Source organism: Equus quagga, unplaced genomic scaffold (genome assembly GCF_021613505.1).
Source record: "Equus quagga isolate Etosha38 unplaced genomic scaffold, UCLA_HA_Equagga_1.0 599_RagTag, whole genome shotgun sequence".
Lineage (NCBI taxonomy): Eukaryota > Metazoa > Chordata > Mammalia > Perissodactyla > Equidae > Equus > Equus quagga.
Genome location: NW_025800286.1, coordinates 371,243 through 384,410, shown reverse-complemented (window position 1 = coordinate 384,410; position 13,168 = coordinate 371,243). Strand labels below are relative to the sequence as shown.

The following is a 13,168-nucleotide window of genomic DNA, read 5'->3' as shown; positions in this document are numbered from 1 at the left end:
GAGTAGTGGTGTACGTCTGCACCTGGAAACTGAACCGAGGCCAACGACGTGAAGCATGTTAAACTTAGTCACTAGGCTACCATGACTGATCCTCACTTAGTTGAATCTTTCTTGAACCAATGTTATCAATCTTCTGGCTTAAGTATAAGAGGTAGCAAGCTAGAAAGAGATTTGCTCCCAATACTACAGCACAAAAAGCTAGATATTCTGCAAGCTTTAAACATTTTTGGAACCCACTGAATAGCTGGGGTCACCAGGTGACCAACTAACACCAGCACAGAGTTACCAGTGATAGCATTCCATTGTTAGGGGTGGGGGATGGATAAGGGGAGAGATCTTCTCTGGAGTACCTGTGCAAAGGGAAGACTTAAAGTTTAAAGTGGATTAGACATTGAAAATATATTATAAGCCATCTTCTATCCTAATATAAGGTAACATTAGAGGAAATTGAAGCTTGTGGTGCCCTGAGGTGGCCATAGTGTTGACAAAACTAAAGCCCAGCTCAACTCCTACACTTAATGTTAAGCAAAAGAAGTGAGTTAATTTCCAGGCAAAAATAGCATTTACTTCGGTCTCTGTTGTTCTACAAATGGTATCCTTTCTTAAGCAAAAATTATATGACGATACAAATGATAAGAACACAGCCCACTACAAAAATACAAAGATATTAACAGAATTAGATTCAGATATGACCTAGAGATTAGAAACAGCAGACCAGCAATCTAAAGTAAATATGATTCCTAGGGGCTCCAGTGGAAAAGATAGACAACATGAATGAATAGATTTGGAATTTCAGCAGAGTCATAGAAACTATTAAAATGAATCAAATGAAATGCTAGAAAAAATTTTAAAATAACAGAGATAAAGGATATTTTAGTACAACAGTAGATTCAACAGAGATGAGAAAAGAATTAGTGAAATTAAAGATAGAACAAGAGGAAACACCAAAAGTTACAGAGATGCACACAAAAAAGAGTGAAGCAAACACCTAACAGATGGGTAACAATGTCAAGTAGTATAAATAACTATAATTTGAACCTCAGAAAAAAGGAGGAGGTCATGTCAAAGGGAATATGTGTAGAGATAATGGCAAAGAATTTTCTGAAAGACATCAAATCCAGATCCAAGAAGCTCAGAGAACACAAAGCAGAAAGAAAACACATGCACAACACAACACAGAAGTAAAGAAAGTAAAAGAGAAAATATTGAATGCAAGAACCATTACATAGTGTGCAGGGCTTTTCAGCATCTGGACTATTGACATTTTGCAATTTTTGTTGTGGGGCACAATCCTGTTCACTGTAGATTGTTTAGCAGTAGCTGTGACCTCGACATACTAGATGCCAGCAATACTCCCTTGCAGTTATGATAATCAATGATATTCCAGGCATTGTCAAATGTCCCCTGTGTATTTGTTTGAGGAGGAGGGTGGCATTGGGTACAAAACCAAATCTATCTTGGACGATCTAAAGGAAAAAAGGTAAGCACTACAGCAGATTTCCTGCCAGAAAATGTGAAAGTCAGAAAAAATGGACAGCAAATTGAAAATGTCAAAAGGAAAACAACAAATAATCAGTTACTCCAGAATGATAAACACATGAAAATATCTTGCAAATTTTTTCAAAAGTGAAGGACGAAAAAACTTTTTTGAGACTAAACAAAACTGAAAGAATTACCCATAGGCATGTACTATGAGAAATATTAAAATGCATCATTTGGGGAGAAGGAAAATAGTACCAGACAGAAAATTAAAGCCACCCAAAGAAATGAACACTGGTAATTTTATAAAGAATAAGTGGATCTTTTTTCATATTTTAATTGTTCTAAAAGACATCAAACTGTCTGAAGGAAAAAAGAATAGCAATGAAATGGTACTTATAGGTTCTGTCAGAGTATAATACATAATAATATGATGGGTAAGTTTACTGTTTCAAGATCCATAGGAGACCAATGATTTATTTAAAAAGTTTACTGTGAACTCCTAGAAAACCATTATCATTTTAAGGAAGCAAAAATAATAAGTCAACAGAGGATGCAAGATAAGTGGAATCACAGAAAAATTCTTACAGAAGAAGACAGAAAAAGAAAAGAAGCAAGGGATAGATTAAACAAATAGAGATAAGGTATAAAGATGATAGATTTAATTAATCCATATAAGTAATTGCATTAACTATAAATAGTCTAGACATCCAAATTAAAGTTGGAGATTGTCATATTAGACATTTAACAAAACAAATCTCTGCACAATCTAAAGAAATCTTCTTAATTATAGACATTATAAGTTAAATATAAAAAAATAGAAAAGACCTCATGCATGGATATATTAATATACATATAGAGAACACAGAAAAAATAAAAACAACAAAACAAAATCTCAACATGATTCTTAAATTAATTGACAAGCTGATTATAAAATGTATGCAGTAGGAACTAAAAAAAGACAAAGTTGAAAGTGAGAAAATAATTGGAAGCATCTCACTATCTGATCTCAATAACTACTATAAAGGTAAAGTAACTAAGATAATGCAGTATTACAAATATAAACATATAAGTCAATGGATGAGAGTAGAGGATCCAAATACAGACACACATCTGAAAGGTCAAATTACTCTCCACAAAGATACAATATCTGTACAATGGAAAAAATTGTCTTTTAACAAAGAATGATGGATAATTTAAACATCCACGTGCAAAAGATGGTTTATGGGATATAAATCCATAAATAACATCATATACAATAATTAACTGAAATAATCATAAAACTAAGTGTAATATCAAATTTGTAAAACTTCCAGAAGAAAACAAGAAAACATTCTTTGTTATTTCATATTGGACCAATATTTCTCTTTTTTTTTCCTTAAAGATTGGCACCTGAGCTAACAACTGTTGCCAATCTTCTTTTTTTCTTTTTCCTGCTTTTTCTCCCCAAGTCCTCCCAGGACATAGTTGTATATTTTAGTTATGGGTCCTTCTAGTTGTGGCATGTGGGACGTCACCTCAGGATGGCCTGACAAGTCGTGCCATTTCCGCACTCAGGATATGAACCAGCGAAACCCTGGCCTGCTGAAGCAGAGCACAGAAACTTAACCACTCGGCCAAGGGGCAGGAACCTAGACAAATATTTCTTACATATGAATTCCAAATCATGATGAATAAAAGAAAAATTATGTGAGACGTCATCAAAATTAAATATTTTGCTCTTCAAAAGCCACTGTTGCAAGAATGAAAAGACTAAACTTATAATAGAAGATATTCTTTCCAAGTACATGTCTGAGAAAGGATTTGTATCCATGGTATAGACAAACCTCTCAAAATTTAACAACACACTTCTAAATAAATCAAAGTTGAAAAAAGAAAGCACAATACAAATTATATAAAATTTTGAATTGAATGAAAATAAAAACATAATATGTAAAATTTTAAAAGATGCTTCTAATGTGCTTAAAGGGAAATTTAGGACTTTGAATACCTAAATTAGTAAAGAAGCAATATGTCAAATCTAGAAGCTTAGCTTCCATATTTAGAAACTATAAAAAAGAATAATTAACTAAAAGCTAACAAACAAAAAGTAAAAGGAAGGATATAATAAACTCTAGAGCATACACCAACAATAGAAAGCTAGAAATTGATAGAGAAAATCAGAGTTTGAATTTTGAAAAATCAATAAAATTGACAAAATGTTTTCTAGAATTACTAAGAAAAAAGGAGAGGAGATACAAATTAGCATATTCAGATTTTAAAATGACTATAGTGAATATTATGAACGGCATATGTGAACAAATTAGTCGACTTGGATGATATGGACAGATTCTTAAAAAGACAAATTTACCAAAACTGACAAAAGAAAAAATAGAAAATCTAGATAGACATATAACAAGTTAATAGATTGAGTTCATAATTAAACCTGTACCACTGTGACAGAGTTCTCCTCTATTACCAATATATAGCCATAGATGGCTTGACTGGTTAAATTTACAAAACACCTATATAAAAAATACTAGTTGATTAACTTATGTCAAAATTAGAAAAGGAGATCCTCTTTCCACTTCATGTTATTAAGCCAATAACAAAGTCAAGAAAGAAACACGAGGAAGGAAAACAAAATGCAACGTTCCACATAGTGGTAGATATAAAATTCTCAGCAAATTATTAGCAAAATAAATCTCATAACACACATAAAAGGATAATAAATCATGACCAAGTGAGATCTATTCCAGGAATGCAAGGTAGATTTAACATATGAAAAACAATTAATGTAACACATCACGGACAGAATTAAAGACAAAAAAACTTCTGGCCACCTCAAAATATGCAGAAAAAAGTATTTGCAACAATCCAACAGCCATTTAAGATAAAAATTCCCAACAAATTAGAAATAGAGAAAATTACTTCAATTACTCAATTCAATTATTCAATTACTTCAATAGAGAAAATTACTACCAAGCTTGCTTCTAGCATCACACTTAATGGTTTGGGAATGAATGATTTCCCCTATAGTGAAAAACAATGCAGGATGTCCACTCTCAGTACTGGTGATGATGATGGACAGATAGATAGATAGATAGATAGATAAATAGATAGATATAGATTAATAAATCAATCTTTTCTCCTGAGTTGAAGTAAAACTAATTTTATTCACAGATAGGTTTCTGCTGATTTTTAAATTAATTTTTATCCGTGGGCTCCACTGAGATGGTGAACATTTTGAGTTATTTGACAATTGTGTTTTAAATGTACTGTGTTTGATATTGATGTATTTTTTTGAAGTTTATATAAATCTATTTTCTCTCTAATTCTATTTTCAGAAGAAACAAAAAAAAAAAAAACCATCATTTGGTTTCCCAAAGCTGATATATGATGGAAATAGGAGAAGAGCACTGTACCACTGTGACAGAGTTCATTGTTCTTGGATTATCAGATCCCCTGAGCTGAGAGTCTTTCTCTCCCTTCTGTTCCTTCTCACATATGGGGTAACTACGTTTGGGCCAACCTTGACATAATTGCACTGATTCAGGTCAGCTCTAAACTTAACACCCTCATGCACTTTTTTCTCAGCCATTTATCCTTTGCGGATCATTGCTGTTCCACAATCATCACGCCAAAGATCTTATCCAATATCTTAAGAAAAATGTCATCTCTTTCCTGGGATGCATGATGCAGTTCTAATTGTTTTGGGCATGTGCAGTCACTGAGGTATTCCTGCTGATTGTGATGGCTTATGATCATTTCTTGGCCATCTGTAGCCCACTGCTGTACATGGACTCCATGTCCCAGAAACTTTGAATGGTGCTGGTTTCTGGCTGTACTTCTCTGGAACTGTGTGTTCTCTGGTTCACGTGTTTAGCTCTTGAAATCCCATCCTATAGGTCGAATGTAATTAACCACTTTTTTTTTTTTGGATTTACTCCCTCTCTTTATTCTTTCTTGTTATGATATCTCTAGGAATGAACTTGTGGTGTTCACTGTGGCCACTTTCAATGAGATCATCACCATCTTGATCATCCACACCTCCTGCTTGTTATTCTCATCACCATCCTAAGGATGCACTCTGCAGACGGAAGGTGCAAAATCTTTTCCACCTGCACCTACCTCCTCACAGCCATCATTGTTTTCCATGGAACAATACTTTTCATTTATTGCCAGCCCCGTTCTGTCAAGAGTATTAATACTGACAAAGTAGCCTCGGTATTCTACAATGCAGTGATTCTCATACTGAATCCCTGATTTATAGTCTGAGGAACAAGGATGTGAAAGAAGCTCTCAAGAGTTTTGAGATCCAAATTCCCTTTTGAAAAGCTATTTTCTTAGCAAGAGTCAGGGTTTTATCAAAGACTTTCAATGAGGGGCTAGCTTTGAGTGGATGTGAATGGAAAGTAAAATAGGGATGTATTTTTTGAGCTAACGGATGATGCATGCTTTTTTTGTTTTCCAGCTGCCTATCTTTATTAAACCATGTCTTATCCTCTTTCTTGGAGAGTTCAAGTGTATCAGGTACCTATGCTGCTCTTCTCTGATCTCTAACTGTCTTGAATGGGTTTTTCGGGTGATATTGTTAGACGTAGTTTCCTGGTTTGAAATAACATCAATATATTTCTAGAAAAGTGTACATAAAGAGATATGTCTTTTCATCATCTGTAATGCCTGCAACCATACTTTTATTTTTTGTTTGTTTGTTTGTTTGTTTTGTGAGGAAGATTGGCCCTAAGCTAACATCTGTTGCTAATCTTCCTCTTTTTGCTTGAGGAAGATTGTCACTGAGCTAACATCCTTGCCAATCTTCCTCTACTTTATGTTGGATGCTGCCACAGTGTGGTTGATGAGCTGTGCTAGGTCCTCTTGGGGATCTGAAACCGTGAACCCTGGGCTGCCTAGGCAGAATGCACAAACTTAACCACTATGCAACCAGGCCGGCCACACATGAAACCATTCTTGTTAAACTGACTTTATTATTTTTCACATGGAATGCATAAGCATTTGCCTCATATTCTATGTTTTTTTCCAAGAATATTTGAAGTACATGTCCTACGAGTACTTCTGGGTATTACTTTTTGGTCTTTTGGTTATTTTGTTTTTTACCAGCATTTCAATTTCAAGGCAATAATTTTGTAACTTTTAAAATCTTCTCTTTGGCAAAATATTGACAATAATCTACTTTTCTTAAAAATTTTTCATAAAAATTAAATGATACATCTTAAGTTCTTAGCATTATGTATGGTATAATATAACTGATTAATAAATTATCTGCTATTATTGATATTGTTGTGTTTACTCTTATCTTCTGTTCTCTATTTTATCTTAAGTTTCGATTAAACAAGTGGATCATATATATGATACCATACTTTTTTAAAGTTTCCATATCCTTGTTAACATTTTTTTGCTCTGCCTGATATTATTTTAAGCATTCATTATATTTTCTAAATCCCTTATATTATAAACCCATTAAATTAGATTCCTATAGCTTCTGAAATAAATTAGTACAAATTTGGTGACTTAAAACAATAGACTTATTTTCTTACAATTTTGGAGATCAGAAATGTGAGATCCAATCACGGGGCCAAAACCAAGGTGGCAGCAAGACCATACTCCCTCAGGAGGTTGTAGGGGGCAATCTTTTCCTTATCTCTTCCAGCTTCTGGTGGCTGCAGGTATTCCTTGACTTGTGGTCATATTACTTCAGTCTTCAGGGCTAGCATCTTCAAACCTCTCACTTCTCCATCTTTACTGCATTTTCTTGTGTATGTAAAATAATCTTCTGTCTCCCTCTTATAAAAGACACTTGCAATGGCATTTAGAGCACACCAGATCATCCAGAATACTCTCCTCATCTCAAGATCATTAAACTAATCACATCTGCAGGCAAGCTTTATCTGAATAAGGTGACATTTCCAGGGATTAGAACCCAAGACATTTAGGTGTCCATTTTCAAGCTTAACTCACCCATCTTTTAAAGGCAAAGTCAGTCATAATTTACATGCCCTATGTTCCTACAGTGTTAACAGTTAGTTTGTTTTCTTAGTTTCTTAAGATTTCATTTCATACGTGCTATTGTCAATATTTTTGCTGGAGTCACTAGTGCAGCATAGGTACTTATTGCTTTAGTGAAGCAGGAGGAACACTTGGTTTGAATTTAAACACCTGGTTCCAGTTTCAGATCCACATGAGTGATTTTTACGAAGACACATACACTTTTTTAACCTCAATTCTTTCACATATAAACTCGGGAGAAGCTGCCATCTTCAGAGAGTTGTCATTGAACTTAAACATAATAACAAAACTGCAAGGATCTGTCCCATAAAATGTACTCTTATTAATGTTTCTTAAAACAGGAAGCTTTGGTTCGAATCCTGGGTGCGGACATGGCACTGCTCATCAAGCCACGCTGAGGCAGCGTCCCACATGCAACAACTAGACGGACCCACAACTAAGAATGTACAACTATATACCGGGGGGCTTTGGGGAGAAAAAGGAAAAAATAAAATCTTTTAAAAAAAAAAAGAAAGCTTTGAGGGTAAGGATCATTTAGAAATATTCCAATATGTATGGTGAAGACAGCTACTCATTATTTCTTAAAAGAAATAAGTAATGACTAAAAGGATGGAATGATATTGTGCTTATGATTAGAACGTGATTCTGTATTGGTTTCAAAATGTTTTAAATGGAGTGTTATTTCCCATATCACCCATGAGACCTTGCCTTTTTAAGATGAAGGTAAGAGAAACATTTTTCACCTTTGGTCCTCCAACTAGAACTTAGCATTGTTGACATTTGGAGCCAGACAATTCTGTGCTGTGAGTGTTTGTCCTGTGCATTACGGGATGTTTAGCAGCATCCTTGACCTCTACCCATTAGACCTCAGGACCACCCCATCCTTATTTTTGACAAGCAGAAATGTCTCTAGACATTGTCAAATCTCCGCTAGAGAGTGAAATCATCTTAGTTGGGAATCATTGGTCTAATTTGAGCTCTCTCCAGAATCTGCAATATCCCTTTCAGAGACATTGGATGTTAGGGCTTCAGCGACACAGGACACAGAATTACTCTCACTTTAGCATGGATGACTATGGTCTCTACCTCCTACTAAAATATACACACACTATTCTTATCTAAAGACTGATTATTTCATTTTATTAACAAAAAGGACATCAGCTTTACTTTCAGTTCCACAAAACCTTGAAATGTCAGATTTTTCTTTCCCTCCCAATGTTGCTTCTTAGGTAACACTGTCAGTTGTCTGAGAATAACTGAGATGGACTGAGTGCTCCTCAAACATGTCTGAAAAGCAGCCACATAAAAATTTCTTTTTTATTTCTTCATGGAGTTTTGTTTTACATATATAATCTACTCACTCCCTTATTTTTAAACTATCGGGGTCAATGTTTTTTCTCATTCTCTTATGGATAGTATCTAAATTTTCTGGTGGGGACTCAGCTTTTTCTCTTCTTGGTGGGTCTCTGTCTTCGAACCTAATGGGATTTGGGGAAGTGTTCATGGCTAGTCATAAAGAGACCCAGTGATTAGTTTCTGGGTGGACACTAGTAAGCTAATGACTTAACCATGAGATCTTGCCAGAATTATTGAAAACGAAGAGTTCCTTTCAGCTGAGATTAATCATCTGGGAAGAGACAGAGGGTCAAAACAGGTCATATCTCTCTTTGCCTATATATATATGTATGTATGTGTGTGTGTGTGTGTGTGTGTGTTTTGAGTATTATCTTTCTCCAATAGGCATAACATTCTCTATAAATCTCATTTCCAAGTCTCTAATCATGCCAAGGACTTCCAATCTCCAGATAATTGCTTATGTTGTTTCCTCTACTGCCTCTCATTCACTATTCTGTAATTGACAAAATTTATAATGTTGAGTTCAAATTATCCTCCTTTTTCCTGTTTTGTACCTAGAACACTGCCTGGCACAATACTTTCACAAATAAAATATATTTATTGAATGGAGATTCTCTGATATATTCTGTCCTTGGATGGCCAGAATTACTTTTGAACATAAATGCACATATAACACATATCAGAGTCATTAACTTCATTCATCCATCTACACATTTACTTTCAAGATCTTTTAATTCTCCACAGCTTGATAGATACATTTTTGTTTCTTTCTTGTTTATTCCATCATCCTATCACATAGAACATTCTGATAGTTGTTTGATAAATTGCTTTGAGCTGATTAAATCAAACTGGATAGCAAATGTCATAACCCAATTTTATATAAAATAATCTACCATATTGAGAGCCAAAATAATTTTTTCTTTGAGACATTCTCAGGATGTAGAAAAACACATCATTTCATTTTTTGTTTAATCAACTCCACAGTAGAACTGTTTAATTGCTCGCATATCTTTTCCCACTGGGATTTAGATATTAGTGTGTGTGTTCATGGGATCCAAGGTAAGATTGGAAGGCTAATCCCAAAATCCTCAAAGCAAAATATAAAAGGTTTTGCATTATTCTAAGGAACCTCAGCCTTCCTAAGGGAGGCACAAATCTATTGTATGAACACAGGAGGCCTGCCCAAATGGATTATGGAAAATGTTGCAATGGGTCAATTTTTTATCTTTAACTGCCAAAGTTGATTTTTCCAATGAAAAATGAACTGCAGCTGACAACAGTGTAGTAAGAAGGTGAATGAAAGAAAGTTAGTGATCTGGTAAGTGTTCTTAACATAATCCTAGGATATTAGAGCTGGATAGGATTTTTAATGCTCATTTTCTTATACTCACTTAGTTTACACCCAAGAAACTTATGTTTTGAGAAGAAATATGCCTAGAATGACATGTTTTAAACCCTTAAGGTATTTCCAACAAAAACAATGGCAACAGCAAAACAGCACATTTAACACATGATAGTCTTAAGATAATTCTCAGTATTATTGGATTCTGACTTGGAATCTAAATATAAACACAATTTGCTTTATCTATTATTTCTTTTTAAATGTTTAGTAGGCTTAGATATAAGTTAAAGCTGACTCAATTTGTATATTATATTATTTATTTTATCCTATGGTCATGCATTGTTTTCAACAGTTATCAACACAAATAAAAGGAGTGGGATGGGATTAGTGGGTTGGCTTTAAGGGAATGGAAATCAAGTTTACAAAAGTAGTGACTAGGATTCCATATAGAGAGCTTACTGCAGGAATATATAAGTTTGCTGAACTCTATCAGAAATCTTCATTTCATTCTTACCTGCCGATTGTGTAGAACAGATTATTTAGCGTCTCTTTGGACTCCTCTTAATTTTTTGTTTCTTGCATTCTTTTCCCTTTCATTTTTCCAATTGGATTTCACATTTCATTTTTGAATCCTGCAAATTTCTTTCAGTCTTGAAGCATGTAACATTCTTGAAAGGTTATTACAGGTAGATAATCTCTATATAAATTGATTTCTTCCTTTCCTTTAATTCTGTGATTGGAAGTAAGAGGTTTAGTAGAAAATAACTTGAGCAAAGAAGTGATTGTACCCCATGGCTAAGACCCAAGCTTATTTAAGCATTGTCCCTAAAGATATGCTTATTTTTTTGGTGCCTACTTTTTAATAGCCATTCTTCATAATTAGCAAAGGAGTTGATGCCACAACAAAGAAACATTTTCATCCATCCTTACCTCACTAACCACTGGATATAATTTTCTTTCCCTGACCTTCACAACAGTGTCCATTGCTCTAGTCTGAGGTCCATTGACAATCTTGTCTCTCATGTTTGATGATACATATGGATGGACTGTCACTCAATGAAAGTTGATATTTTCTAAAGAGGAAGCCACATGTATTTCAGGATAAGAGAGCTCCAAAGAGTTGACTAGTAGCTCAATGATGCTTTCTTTTTCCAATGAACCCTTTTGTTAGAGCAAAAAGTGAATCCTGGTTGATAATAAAATAATAAAAATTAATATCTATTGAAGCTCAAACTTGTCTCAATGATTGAATAATAATAGCTAATATTTATTGGATGTTTGGTATTTGAAGAACCCTCTTCAAAATACTTTACATGTAATAGCTCATTTAATCCTCATCGTTACCTTGCAGACAGGTGTTCCTATAACATGCAAGTTACATATCAGAAAAGGAAACCATAGAGCTCCTGAGATGTTGCAAATGTCCTACAAGTATTAAATGGCAGAGTTAGATTTAAACCCAGGCAGTCTGGCTCCAGGGCCCATGCTTTTAATCACCACAACATTCTGTCTCTGTTACTATGTCAAAAGAACTAAATCTGCCTATCCCTGCACATATCCTAAATGAATATTTAAGTTAGTTTTAAATTAATACTCCTGTTTTAAATTTAACACATAGATTATTTGGAAAATAATTATATTATTTACTCCAGTCTTCTTCTTAAGTTCCACCATCTCTAATACATTTCCATCTCTGTGAAGGGATTGTTTATCGGAGCGGGCTCTAGCCCAATAATACAAGGATTTCCAATCTCTACCCTTGAATAAAATTGAGAAACAATAGTTTCTTAACATATTTTTTAAAAACTATTAGAATTAAATTAGATGTGATAGATCATTGAAAATTACAAGACGAAAATATATTAATGACAGATATGCACACTTATGTGGCATTCACCTAATTTAGTGAGAAACAGAACAAAGGTAGAAAATAAACTTTGAGTAATAATCCAGAATTCACAATCATTGTTTTATCTCTATTTCATTCTCTATACCCAGGGAATCACTTCCCAGATAGTTACATTCTTCTATTTACTCTAAATTATGCAAAGTTTTAGTAAAGATATTTAGTTTTACTTAAAACCTAGAACAAATTTAGGAAAGAACAGGAGGGTAAGATTTTGCTAATGCTATTAGATCAAGTTCTGAGATGGATGTTGTGAGATAAAAAAGGAAATATATGTCAAATGTGAATGTAATTAAATACTGACCTTATAAGGGAGAGGAAATCATTTAAGTGTTTAAGCAAGAAGGAAACATAATACAAAATCTACTTCATACAGGTAACTCTTACAGTGGTTTACAGATAGATTTTGAAGCATGTTTGAAAGTAGGGTGAGAATCCACTGGAGAGAACGAGGCCAATAAAGAGGTTCAACCGAAGAAAAAGAGGGCTGAAACATAATAAAAGAGTTTCAGTGATGATAAAGAGGAAACATTGGATATCTGCCACATTTCCAGATAAAATAAAATAGATCTTCACATTGACTCAGAATTGTTATATTTCCAACTTTAGAACAGTGAAGGAACAAGATGGTGGGGATATTAAGATTGTACAAGGAAGTTAATTAACAATTATGATTTGATGAGAAAGGTATTCTCATTCTCCTATAACAGGTGATGAAACTGAAACTCAGTGATTAATTAGTCTGCCCAAGCTTTCAAAACTACTCAGTGACAGAGCTTGTATAACTAAAAGAATTTTTCTTCTTTCTATTTTATCAGTGGATTTCAAACAATTTTAAGGAACTTTTTTATTCCTCAGAAGCAAAGCCACATCTCAAGGTGAGAAATACAGAACTGCTCTTCTATCTATAAAAGGCTTTACTTGGAACAGCAATGCTTTTATCTGTTGAGAAGTGAACAAAAACAACACAAATTACAACAGAGACTATTTATTAAGAGTTTGCTGTTAGCAATGTGGTTAACCACTATCACATGACGTTGGTGGAATATGAGTGAATTGAAGAAAGTAAAAGTAAAGCC

The 13,168-nt window shown here is 34.0% G+C and overlaps 1 pseudogene; it reads left to right on the top strand.

Moving 5' to 3' along the window:
- The first annotated feature begins 4,642 nt into the window (after window positions 1-4,642).
- On the top strand, window positions 4,643-6,070 carry LOC124233976 (olfactory receptor 5L1-like; annotated as a pseudogene).
- Window positions 6,071-13,168: the final 7,098 nt, after the last annotated feature.